Source organism: Mustela putorius, unplaced genomic scaffold (assembly GCF_011764305.1).
Source record: "Mustela putorius furo isolate JIRA1106 unplaced genomic scaffold, ASM1176430v1.1 tig00000228_pilon_pilon_pilon, whole genome shotgun sequence".
Classification (NCBI taxonomy): domain Eukaryota; kingdom Metazoa; phylum Chordata; class Mammalia; order Carnivora; family Mustelidae; genus Mustela; species Mustela putorius.
The window spans coordinates 3,151,849-3,161,938 of record NW_025421322.1 but is presented as its reverse complement, the minus strand read 5'-3'; positions in this window follow the sequence as shown (position 1 = coordinate 3,161,938).

Genomic DNA, 10,090 nt, shown 5'->3' with positions numbered 1-10,090 from the left:
GTACAGTAAAGCACATTACCTAGTGGGGGGGGAGACCGTGAAGTTAAAACCCCAACTATTTTTTCTCAAAACTTAATTCTGACTTTGTACATTTCTACATTTCTACACTGTTAGTTAATCAGGCTATGTATAATCATTTTGTGTTTGCTCCTTTAAAGTCTCTTAATTTAGAAGACTGCAAACATGAATACCTGCTTGCTGTAGGATAAATTCCAGCACAGAAGTATATAGATTAAAAAGGTAGAAATAGGGGCGCCAGGGTGGCTCAGTCGTTAAGCGGCTGCCTTCAGCTCGGGTCATGATCCTGGCATCCTGGGATCGAGCCCCGCATCAGGCTCCTTGCTCAGCGGGAAGCCTGCTTCTCCCTCTCCCACTCCCCCTGCTTATATTCCCTCTCTTGCTGTGTCTCTGTTAAATAAACAAACAAAATCTTTAAAAAAAATAAAATGTAGAAATAGTCTGCACTCACTCTCCATTCCACTTACCTCCCCAAAGAGAGCCACTGCTAAAAGTTTTGAGTATAACCAGCGGTTTTCTGTTCTTTCCATACTTGATCATCCAGCTTGGTTTTGGCTTGTTCACATAATGGAACTGAATATATTATTCTACAGATTGCTGTCTTCTGCCTTGAAGATCTTCCATGTACATGCATTTTTAAAGCTCATTTTTAAAGCTGTTGCAGGGTATCCTTATGGGAGAATATCACCAGGTGACTTAACCACTCCTCCAAACAATTCAGTGTTTTCAAGAGTATGGTATTACAGCAACGCTATAATATTCTTATAAATTCTCATACATACGCATACCATTCTTGGGTGTGCAAGAGCTTATTAGGGCATCAAACATTACAAGCATCCCACTTTTATAAAGATAATTTGGTGACCCACTTCTAAGTTGTTTCACAAATATTTCAGCTTCTTATAGAAATGTCATGTTAGGGGCACCTGGGTAGCTCAGTGGCTTAAAAGCCTCGGTCTTTGGCTCAGGTCATGATCCCAGGGTCCTGGGATCAAGCCCTGAATCGGGCTCTCTGCTCAGCAGGGAGCCTGCTTCCTCCTCTCTCTGCCTGCTCCTGTGCCTACTTGTGATCTCCATCTGACAAATAAATAAATAAAATCTTTTTAAAAAAAAAGTCATGTTAATCCAGAAAGCTTAGTCAACCAAAAGATGATACTAGAGGCAGTTAAGGCAACAGTTTTTAGAGCACAGACTTTGGAGTAAGTGGGGTTTGAGGCCCGCATCTATCACTTAACTAGCTCTATGACCTTCAGCTAGGTATTTAAGCTCCTTAATTAAGCCTCAGTTTCCTGAGAGATAATTGTACCTCCTCAAAGGGATATAACGATGAAATAAAATAATGTATATAAAAATGACTTCGCAGAGGTTAGCATACAGGAAAGGCTCAAAAAGAGCTACATGTATTCAGCAGTACTGGGGAATTGTGGATCGTAGAGAATAATGTGCCAGGTAGGAAATTTTCTGCTGCTGGATAACTGACCTTATTAACAAAGACTGACTATGACAACTCTTAAGTAGGCAAAGTTGGGGATTATGGGAGTGTGAGCTGATAAAATTAGGCACTGGACATTCTCTTGGACATCTTTAGATGAAGCCGAATAGTCGAGTGCTTCATGGTATGGACTCTCGAGCCAGACTACCTGAATTCAAATCTTCCACCATTCCTATGCTTTATAACTTGGGGCAAGTTATTTTAAGTTCTCTGTTTTGTTTCTTCTCTAACATGTCTGTTTCATCTGTAAAATGGGGATAATAGCAGTACCTACTTTGTAAAGTTGTAAGGGTCGAACTGATGTGTACAAAGCACTTGGAATAACGCCTGGCCCGCAGCTGTGATGGTGAGGATCATCACAGGAGCCTTGCCATTATTCGACAACAAGAAATAAGCTGCCAGGCCATATGAACTGTGACTGCACGTTGCTAAGTGAAAGAAGCCAGTGTGAAGAGGTTCCATACAGCGTGGTCCCAACTCCTACATTCTAGAAAAGGCACAACTGTGGAGACGGTCAAAGATGAGTGTCACTAGTTTGGAGAGCGGTGGAGGGGGTAGGGGAGGGAGAAAGAGGTGAAGCACAGAGCTTTTTAGGGTGGTAAAACTTGTCTGTAAGGTACAGGCTTGGTGGATGCAAGCATTATGCATTTGTCACAAAGCATAGAATGAACAACACAAACAGTAAACCCCAGTGTCAACTCGAGATTTCGGTTAACAGGGTGTATCAGTGTTGGTTCATCAGTTGTAACAAATGGACCACACTCGTGAAAATGTTAATAATCAGGAAGACTGTGGGCCATGGGGAGAGAGAGTATGCATGGGTCCATTCTGTACATAAAAATGCCCTAGAAAAAAACAAGCTTTGTCGTGTTTTAAGGACTGTAGCAATGCAGTCTGTGGTAAGGTATTAAATAGAAAGGTTTCCTTTCAATTAAAATGGTTGTTCATAGTTAACCAGCATTTCCTAAAAATACGAACACAGGTAAATCAGCAAGGGACAGATTCCACCCCCCACCCTGAAATGTGCTGGAGAAAATGTTGACAGGTGATGAAATTTGTCTAGGATGACGCCTGAATTTAAGTTACCCAATAAAACCAGTTTGTTTTTATGTTATCAAAGAGACTAATTTTTATGCATGGTTTAGATAAAATAAATACCAAATCCAGCTGAAGAAAGGAACACGACCAACACTTTCTGAGCCTTATATCAACCATTCTCAGTCCTATTATTGTTGCTTCCCCCAAAGACAGCTGCAGTCCCAGATTTTATGTTAATCATTCTTCTTTGGCTTTATTGTTTGGCCACATAGAAGTTAGGCATACAAATGATCATTTACTTTTGCCTGATTTTGCATTTTATATTAATATACTAAACATGTTTGACTTGCCCTTTTCACTTAATATTATGGTTCAAAATTTTTTAAACGTCTTTTAATCCTGAGTAGATACAAAGGAATATTGACCACACATGCTTCCACCACAGTTTGAGAAAAAGAACATTCTTATTGCAGTAGGAGACCTGACGTGATGCTCCAGTCCTGTCCACCTCCCACGCATCTCAGGAAACCAATGTCCTGAATTTTGCATTTATCATTACTTCCTGTATACGTTTGTGTCATTAAACATTTTCCTTTCCAATTTTCTGAAGTAAAACGTAAAATCCCTTGCATTGTGTTTTGTTTTTAAAGGAAATGTCTTCAACATTTAGCTGCTGAGTGTGATGCTACAGGATTTTTATTATACTCCTTTTACTAGATCAAGAAGGTTTCCTTCTGGGACGCCTGGGTGGCTCAGTTGGTTGGACGACTGCCTTCGGCTCAGGTCATGATCCCGGAGTCCCGGGATCGGGTCCCGCATCGGGCTCCCAGCTCCATGGGGAGTCTGCTTCTCCCTCTGACCTTCTCCTCGCTCATGCTCTCTCTCACTGTCTCTCTCTCAAATAAATAAATAAAATCTTAAAAAAAAAAAAAAAGGTTTCCTTCTAGCCCCACTTTGCTAGAAGTCCTTTCTTCCCTTCTTCCTTCCCTCCTTCCTTGAATAATTGTCATGAGTGCTGTCAATTTTGAAATAAAGATCCCAAAACTCTTGCCCTCAGGGAGTTTAACTTCTAGTGAACAGACAATAAGAAAACTGGTAAATTACCCGTTAGGCAAATTGGTAGTGACAGAATGAGTAGAGGTTACCAGGGGTTGGGTGGAGGGCAGGGGGAGCTATTGCTTCATGAGTACAGAGTTCCCGCTGCAAGTGATGCAAGAGTTTCAGAAATGTGATAGTTACATAACATTGTGAATGTATTTAATTCACTGGATTATGTATCTAAGGATAGCTAAAATGGCAAATTTTGTTATGTATGTTTTCCCACAATTTTTAAAAAGTTAAACAAAAAAATTATGTTAGCTTATGGGGAGCTGTAAGGAAAAGTAAAGCAAGAGGAGTTGGAGAGTGTTGGGGATTACAATTTGTTGTTTTTTTTTAAGATTTTATTTATTTATTTGACAGAGATCACAAGTAGGCAGAGAGGCAGGCGGGGGGGGGGGGGGAGCAGGGCCCCCGCTGAGCAGCTACCAGAGCCGAAGGCAGAGGCTTTAACCCACTGAGCCACCCAGGAGCCCCGGGGATTACAAGTTTTAAAAAGATCAGTGGGGGTGCCTGGGTGGCTCAGTGGGTTAAAGCCTCTGCCTTCGGCTCAGGTCATGATCCCAGGGTCCTGGGATGGAGTCCCACATCGGGCTCTCTGTCCAGCGGGGAGTCTGCTTCCCTTCCTCTCTCTCTGCCTGCCTCTCTGCCTACGTGTGATCTCTGTCAAATAAATAAATAAAATCTTTAAAAAAAATAAAAAATAAAAAATAAAAAGGTCAGTGGAAAGAGAAGGTGTCACTGAGATGATACTGGAGTTCAAAGTGGCTGTTGAAATTTACTGAATTTTTTCTGTATCTGTAACATCATCATGATTGTTCTCATTCACTTTGGTAATATGTTAAATACAACTGATAAATTTTTTATAATATAGAACCAACCTCCTGTAAAATAAATTCAACTTGGTCAATATATGTGTTTATATATGTTCATGTGTGTGTGTGTATTTATATGTTTTGTACCCTCAAATTTAGAGTGATACATTTTGTTTAGGATCTTTACATCTATGTTCATCCGTGAGATTGGCTTCTCCCTCCTGGTTGTGAACCATCTATCCTTGAACATTTGATAGAATTTACCTATTAAAAAGTTTGGGCTTGGGGCTCCTGTGTGGCTCAGTGGATTAAAGCCTTTGCCTTCAGCATGGGTCATGATCCCAGGGTCCTGGGATGGAGCCCCACATTGGGCTCTCTGCTCGGCGGGGAGCCTGCTTCCCCCTCTCTCTCTGCCTACTTGTGATCTCTGTCAGATAAATAAATAAAATCCTTTAAAAAAAAAAAGTTTGGGCTTGATAGTTTTCTTTGGGGAGAATTTGTGAAACCCTGATTCGATTTCTTTCATGGTAGCAGGAACATTCAGCTTTTCTAGCTTTTCCTTCAGTCAGTTTTGATGATTTACATTGTTGTGGAATTTGCACACTTCATCTAAATTTTCACACTTGTAGGCATTTTTCCAATCTCTTGAATCCTAATATGGCTTACTTAGGCTTCTGTTTTGTTTTTGTTTTTAATCAGTCTTGTCCAGAAGCTTATCAATTTTACTAATCTTTGTACAAAATTGTTTTGAGGCTCTGTTGATCCTTTCTAGTATATCTTTTCATCATAATTCATTTCTGCTGTGATAGCTAATATTTTCTCCAGCTCATTTGTAAAACACCTCTTTCTACTTTTTTTTTTTAAGAAGATTTTATTTATTTATTTGACAGACAGAGATCACAAGTAGGCAGAGAGGCAGGCAGAGAGAGAGGAGGAAGCAGGTTCCCCACTAAGCAGAGAGCCCAATGTGGGGCTCCATCTCAGGACACTGAGATCATGACCTGGACCGAAGGCAGAGGATTTAACCACTGAGCCACCCAGGCGCCTCCTCTTTCTACTTTTAATATCAAGACTCTTATGTGTAAGTGACAGAAACCCAACTCATACTAGTGTAAGTGGAAAGGAATTCATAGGCTTGTGTAGCAGAGAAGCCCAGAGTACATGCATACTCCAGAAATGTCCTGGCTCCAGCTGTCTCTTAGGGGAACTAGCTGCAGGCCCAGGCATACAGACTCATAAGGTCCTAACACCTGCACTAAGACATCATTTTCCGTTATCTCTGGCAGGAGCTTCCCAGAGAAAGGTCTGACTGGTCCAGCTCAGGTTAGGGGCCCATTCTTAAACCAATCTCCCTGACTGGCCAGGAAATTAGACCAGGCCAGGCTGGGCGTAAGGGGCACAGTTATATAGGTCTTGGCTTCAAATCAAACCCTAGAAAATAAAAGCTAGAAATAAAATACTGGTACCCAAGTTAATCAACTTGTTAGTGGCTAGGTTGTGGTTTTTTTTTTTTTTTTTTTTTTTTTTGGACAGAGATTACAAGCAGGCAGAGAGGCAGGCAGAGGGGCGGGGGGAAGCAGGAGAGCCCGATGTGGGGCTCAATCTCAGGACCCCGAGATCACGACCTGAGCCGAAGGCAGAGGCTTTAACCCACTGAGCCATCCAGGTGCCCCGGCTGGGTTGGGATTTTGAGTCTTCTTTCTACACCAAAGGAGAATCACTAGATTTTGCTAAACGTGAAAAAGAACAATTTATTTCCTGTTAGTCTTTCAAACATACAGAATAGCAATCTCTTCAAAATGTGTTATCACTAATGGATCATGAGAAGTCTAAAAGGAGTCACCCATCTTTCTCGGCTATTGGCAGATTCCTTACCTTTCACAGAGGGTGTGATTTAAAAAATACTTTTCTTATGGAAGGATACAATGAGTCAAAGGTAATTTTGTGTGTTTCTGTAATAAAAACTCAGATAGAAAATACGCCACAAAAAACTTTCAAACATTTTATTTCTAATAAAAATTCAATCAAAATTGTAAATATTGAACCAGCAGTACAAAATAATTCTATAAAAATTTTGGCCATATTTTCCTCTACAGCCAGTTATATTCAATTCTGAGGAAATCATCAAGATTATATAAGAATAAAAACCATTGGTCATCAATAAATATTTACCGAGTGCCAAATTTATACTAGGCTCAGTAGGGCACTTTCTCTGCCTGCTAAAGAGCTTACAGTCTTTTCTATAACATTGGGTTAGCAGTTAGCATTAAAAGTAATTCCAAATAAAATATTAAGTTGCAGTGTTTTTCCCTAAGATATCAAAAAATTATCATAAATTGTGGTCAGCCAAGTGCTAATATACTTGGGCACAGCTTCTCTCCCTATAGCACTAATCAATATTTACTAACATAGCAAGTATTACTGGAACATTCTCTAAAACCTATTATCCCTCATAGAATCCAATGAGGAAAATCCAGAAATGCTGCACACAGCCGTTCAATAGACTTAAAGTTCTATTAATAGTTGAGCTTTGGCTAACTTTGTATTTTGTGATGCTAACAGGAAAAAGAAGCCCTCCAAAATACATCAACATGATTTTTGACTGACCCAATCATGTGAAACATTTAGATTTCATCTTTTAAAATTTATATTTTTTGAAGTTTCTACCATGAACATGTATTCATTTCATACTAAGAAAAACGTGATTATTTTAATAATAAATCCCTCCTTGGAATTATCACCTAAATAATCATTATGTCACATTCAAGTACTTAGACAATACCAGTGTTATTTTTACCAGAGACACTTTTTAAACAAAACTCTAATATCCAGAAAACATGAAGCAAATCTGGACTGACTGACTGAATAACTACTATCTATGGTTGAATTAGTTAGTCCATGCCCTCACTGAATTCCTGGGAGGGTGGTGATGGTCAGAAAAGTCACCTTGTGGGGCGCCTGGGTGGCTCGGTCATTGGGTGTCTGCTTTTGGTTCGGGTCAGGATCATGGGATCAAGCCCCGTGTCAGGCTCCTTGCTCTGCAGGGAGCCTGCTTCTCCCTCTCCCATTTCCTTGCTTGTGTTCCCTCCCTAGCTGTGTCTCTCTGTCAAATAAATAAAATGTTAAAAAAAAAAAAAAAAAGAAACCCCTCCCAACCCAAAGCCCCCCTCAAGCAGCTCAGCTGCCATAGAAAAGCATCTGTTCTTGTCCTTGAATAATTCTTTTTTTAAAAAATTTTACTTTTTATCAACATACAATGTATTATTAGCCCCAGGGGTACAGGTCTGTGAATCTCCAGGTTTACACACTTCACAGCACTCACCATCGCACATACTTCCCCAATGTCCATAACCCCACCACCCTCTCCCTACCATGAATAATTCTTTTTAAATGTTTGGAATCAGGGTTGCATAAATCAACTCAATATAATATGCATTACTTTTTTCATAAATGTATATAATAGCACGATGATATTTTGCTGGTTACTTTTATTTTAAAAAATCAGAGAACCACCTATGTTCTACAGGAAAAAAAAATGAGGCAGATTTCAAACCAAAGTGAGTATCCCTTTGTCAATTATACTTCAATTCTTTAAAAAAAAAAAAATAGCATCCCTAACTGGTTTCTCAGAACTGTTTTTTTCTGGAAACTGGTGAGACTTGCTGATCTCTGTTCCCAATAGTAGGTAGGAAAATCATGTTTATTCATCTCAATTTAGCACATTATTAAACCTTCTTCCACCTTCAAAAGTTATTAAAACCTGGCTTTGATGTCTGGAGACTTCTTTCATTAGTCACAGAAATAATGATATGGGTGTGAGCTTACAGTATTCCCTATACTGTCCAATAAGTCTGCTGAGTGGTATCACTGAAATGAAGCTAACAGCCTCCAGTGTGAATCTTCACGGGATTAGTCATGCCAGGGAGTTCCCTAACTTTTGTTGATAGTAACAACTGGAAAGAGAAATTCCATCCTTGTGAGCTGCTGTCTAGGATTATACTGATTCTGTTTCTGTAATTAAAACCTTGTGAGTGGGGTGCCTGGGTGGCTCAGTGGGTTAAAGCCTCTGCCTTCGGCTTGGGTCATGATCCCAGAGTCCTGGGATGGAGCCCCACCTTGGGCTCTCTGCTCAGCAGGGAGCCTGCTTCCCCCCCCCACCCTGCCTGCCTCTCTGCCTACTTGTGATCTCTCTCTCTCTGCCAAATAAATAAATAAAATCTTTAAAAAAATAAGAAATAAAAAAAAATAAAACCTTGCAAGTATAACCAAATGCTCATTAACTTAGCTCCTCTCTGAGGAAGCGAGGAGCTGACAAGAGTTTTAGATTAAATGACACCTTGTGGGCAAACGCTTTGAACCTTTCAGGCACAGCCGTGCCCTGCTATTTGGTGTGGGGAGAGAAAAAGGAGAGGATCGTTCTCCCTTTGCCTTATACATGGGGGTGAGCTAATGAATGGCTTTATGATGTTCACAAGTGGTCAGCAAATCGTCTTTACAAAAGTGAGATGTTTGTAATGTTAGGTGCTCAAACAAGTTTTTGTAGTTTCCTGAAGAGCACTGATACAAACCCTATCAGGGTTATTTGGCCATGACTATCCTTTGCTCTTGGATTCATTAAATGGGGGGGGGGTGGTTAGGGAGTAGGGACAGGACCGGAAGGGGACACGACACCATTTCCTTTGAAAGCCATTCTTATTCTTAATTCAAGGGCAAGTGTGGAACAAAAAAAGCCTTTGTTAAGAGGGATTTGGGTGTTTTGACTGCTCCAAGCTAGGTTAAGAGCTCCTACTCCAAAGCCCAAATGGAAAAGGCAGTAAAGGTCACAGGTTGGCGACATATTCCTCTCCTGGTTCCCCCCACCCCAGGGCACAGCTTCTGGGCTCGAGTTCTGGAGGAGACTGGGTATTTCTTAGCCTTGCGACTGGCGCCCTCTGTTGGTGAATCGAACATTCCTTCCTTCCTGGGACTGCCGGCCGGCAAATCATTTCTTCACCATTTCCCTCCCACTTATTTGTAGAAAATACTGCGACTAGCTTAGTAGAACACAAATGGGGCTACAATCCTGGGGCTATATAGCACCCCAGGATGAAAGAATCCACCCCCAATGATAGTTCCTCTATTAGTTCATGACAAAACAGCTCAAGCCTTTGGTCCAACTTCTATGTTTTAAATTTGGGGCAAAACTGATGACCTCTTCTCAGAGTGAAGAATGCCCTGGGCTATGCTGTCGGTCGGTCTTGGCAAAAGAGAAAAATTCTAACACGGGAAAGGATAGATTAGTCGTTTTATGTGTACTTTTCACAACACAAGGGCTATGTAAATTCTTATTTGTCTTTTAAAATGTGGTTATAAATACACACTTGTGTTTTAGCATAGGCATAAAGCATGGCATATATATCACCTTCTTGTGGAAGTATATGCAAGAAAACTTATCTTTTCATGGAAGGACTAAAGATAAGGGAGGGAGAACTTCACTGCCCATTTTATACCTTTCTGTATTGAGTTCTACTACAGGCACTTATTACTTTATTTAAAAAACTAAATATTTAGATGACATGTTTCAATTCTAGAATATTCACATATTATGGAACATTTTAATTTGAATAAAAAATACTAATATCATCTAAAA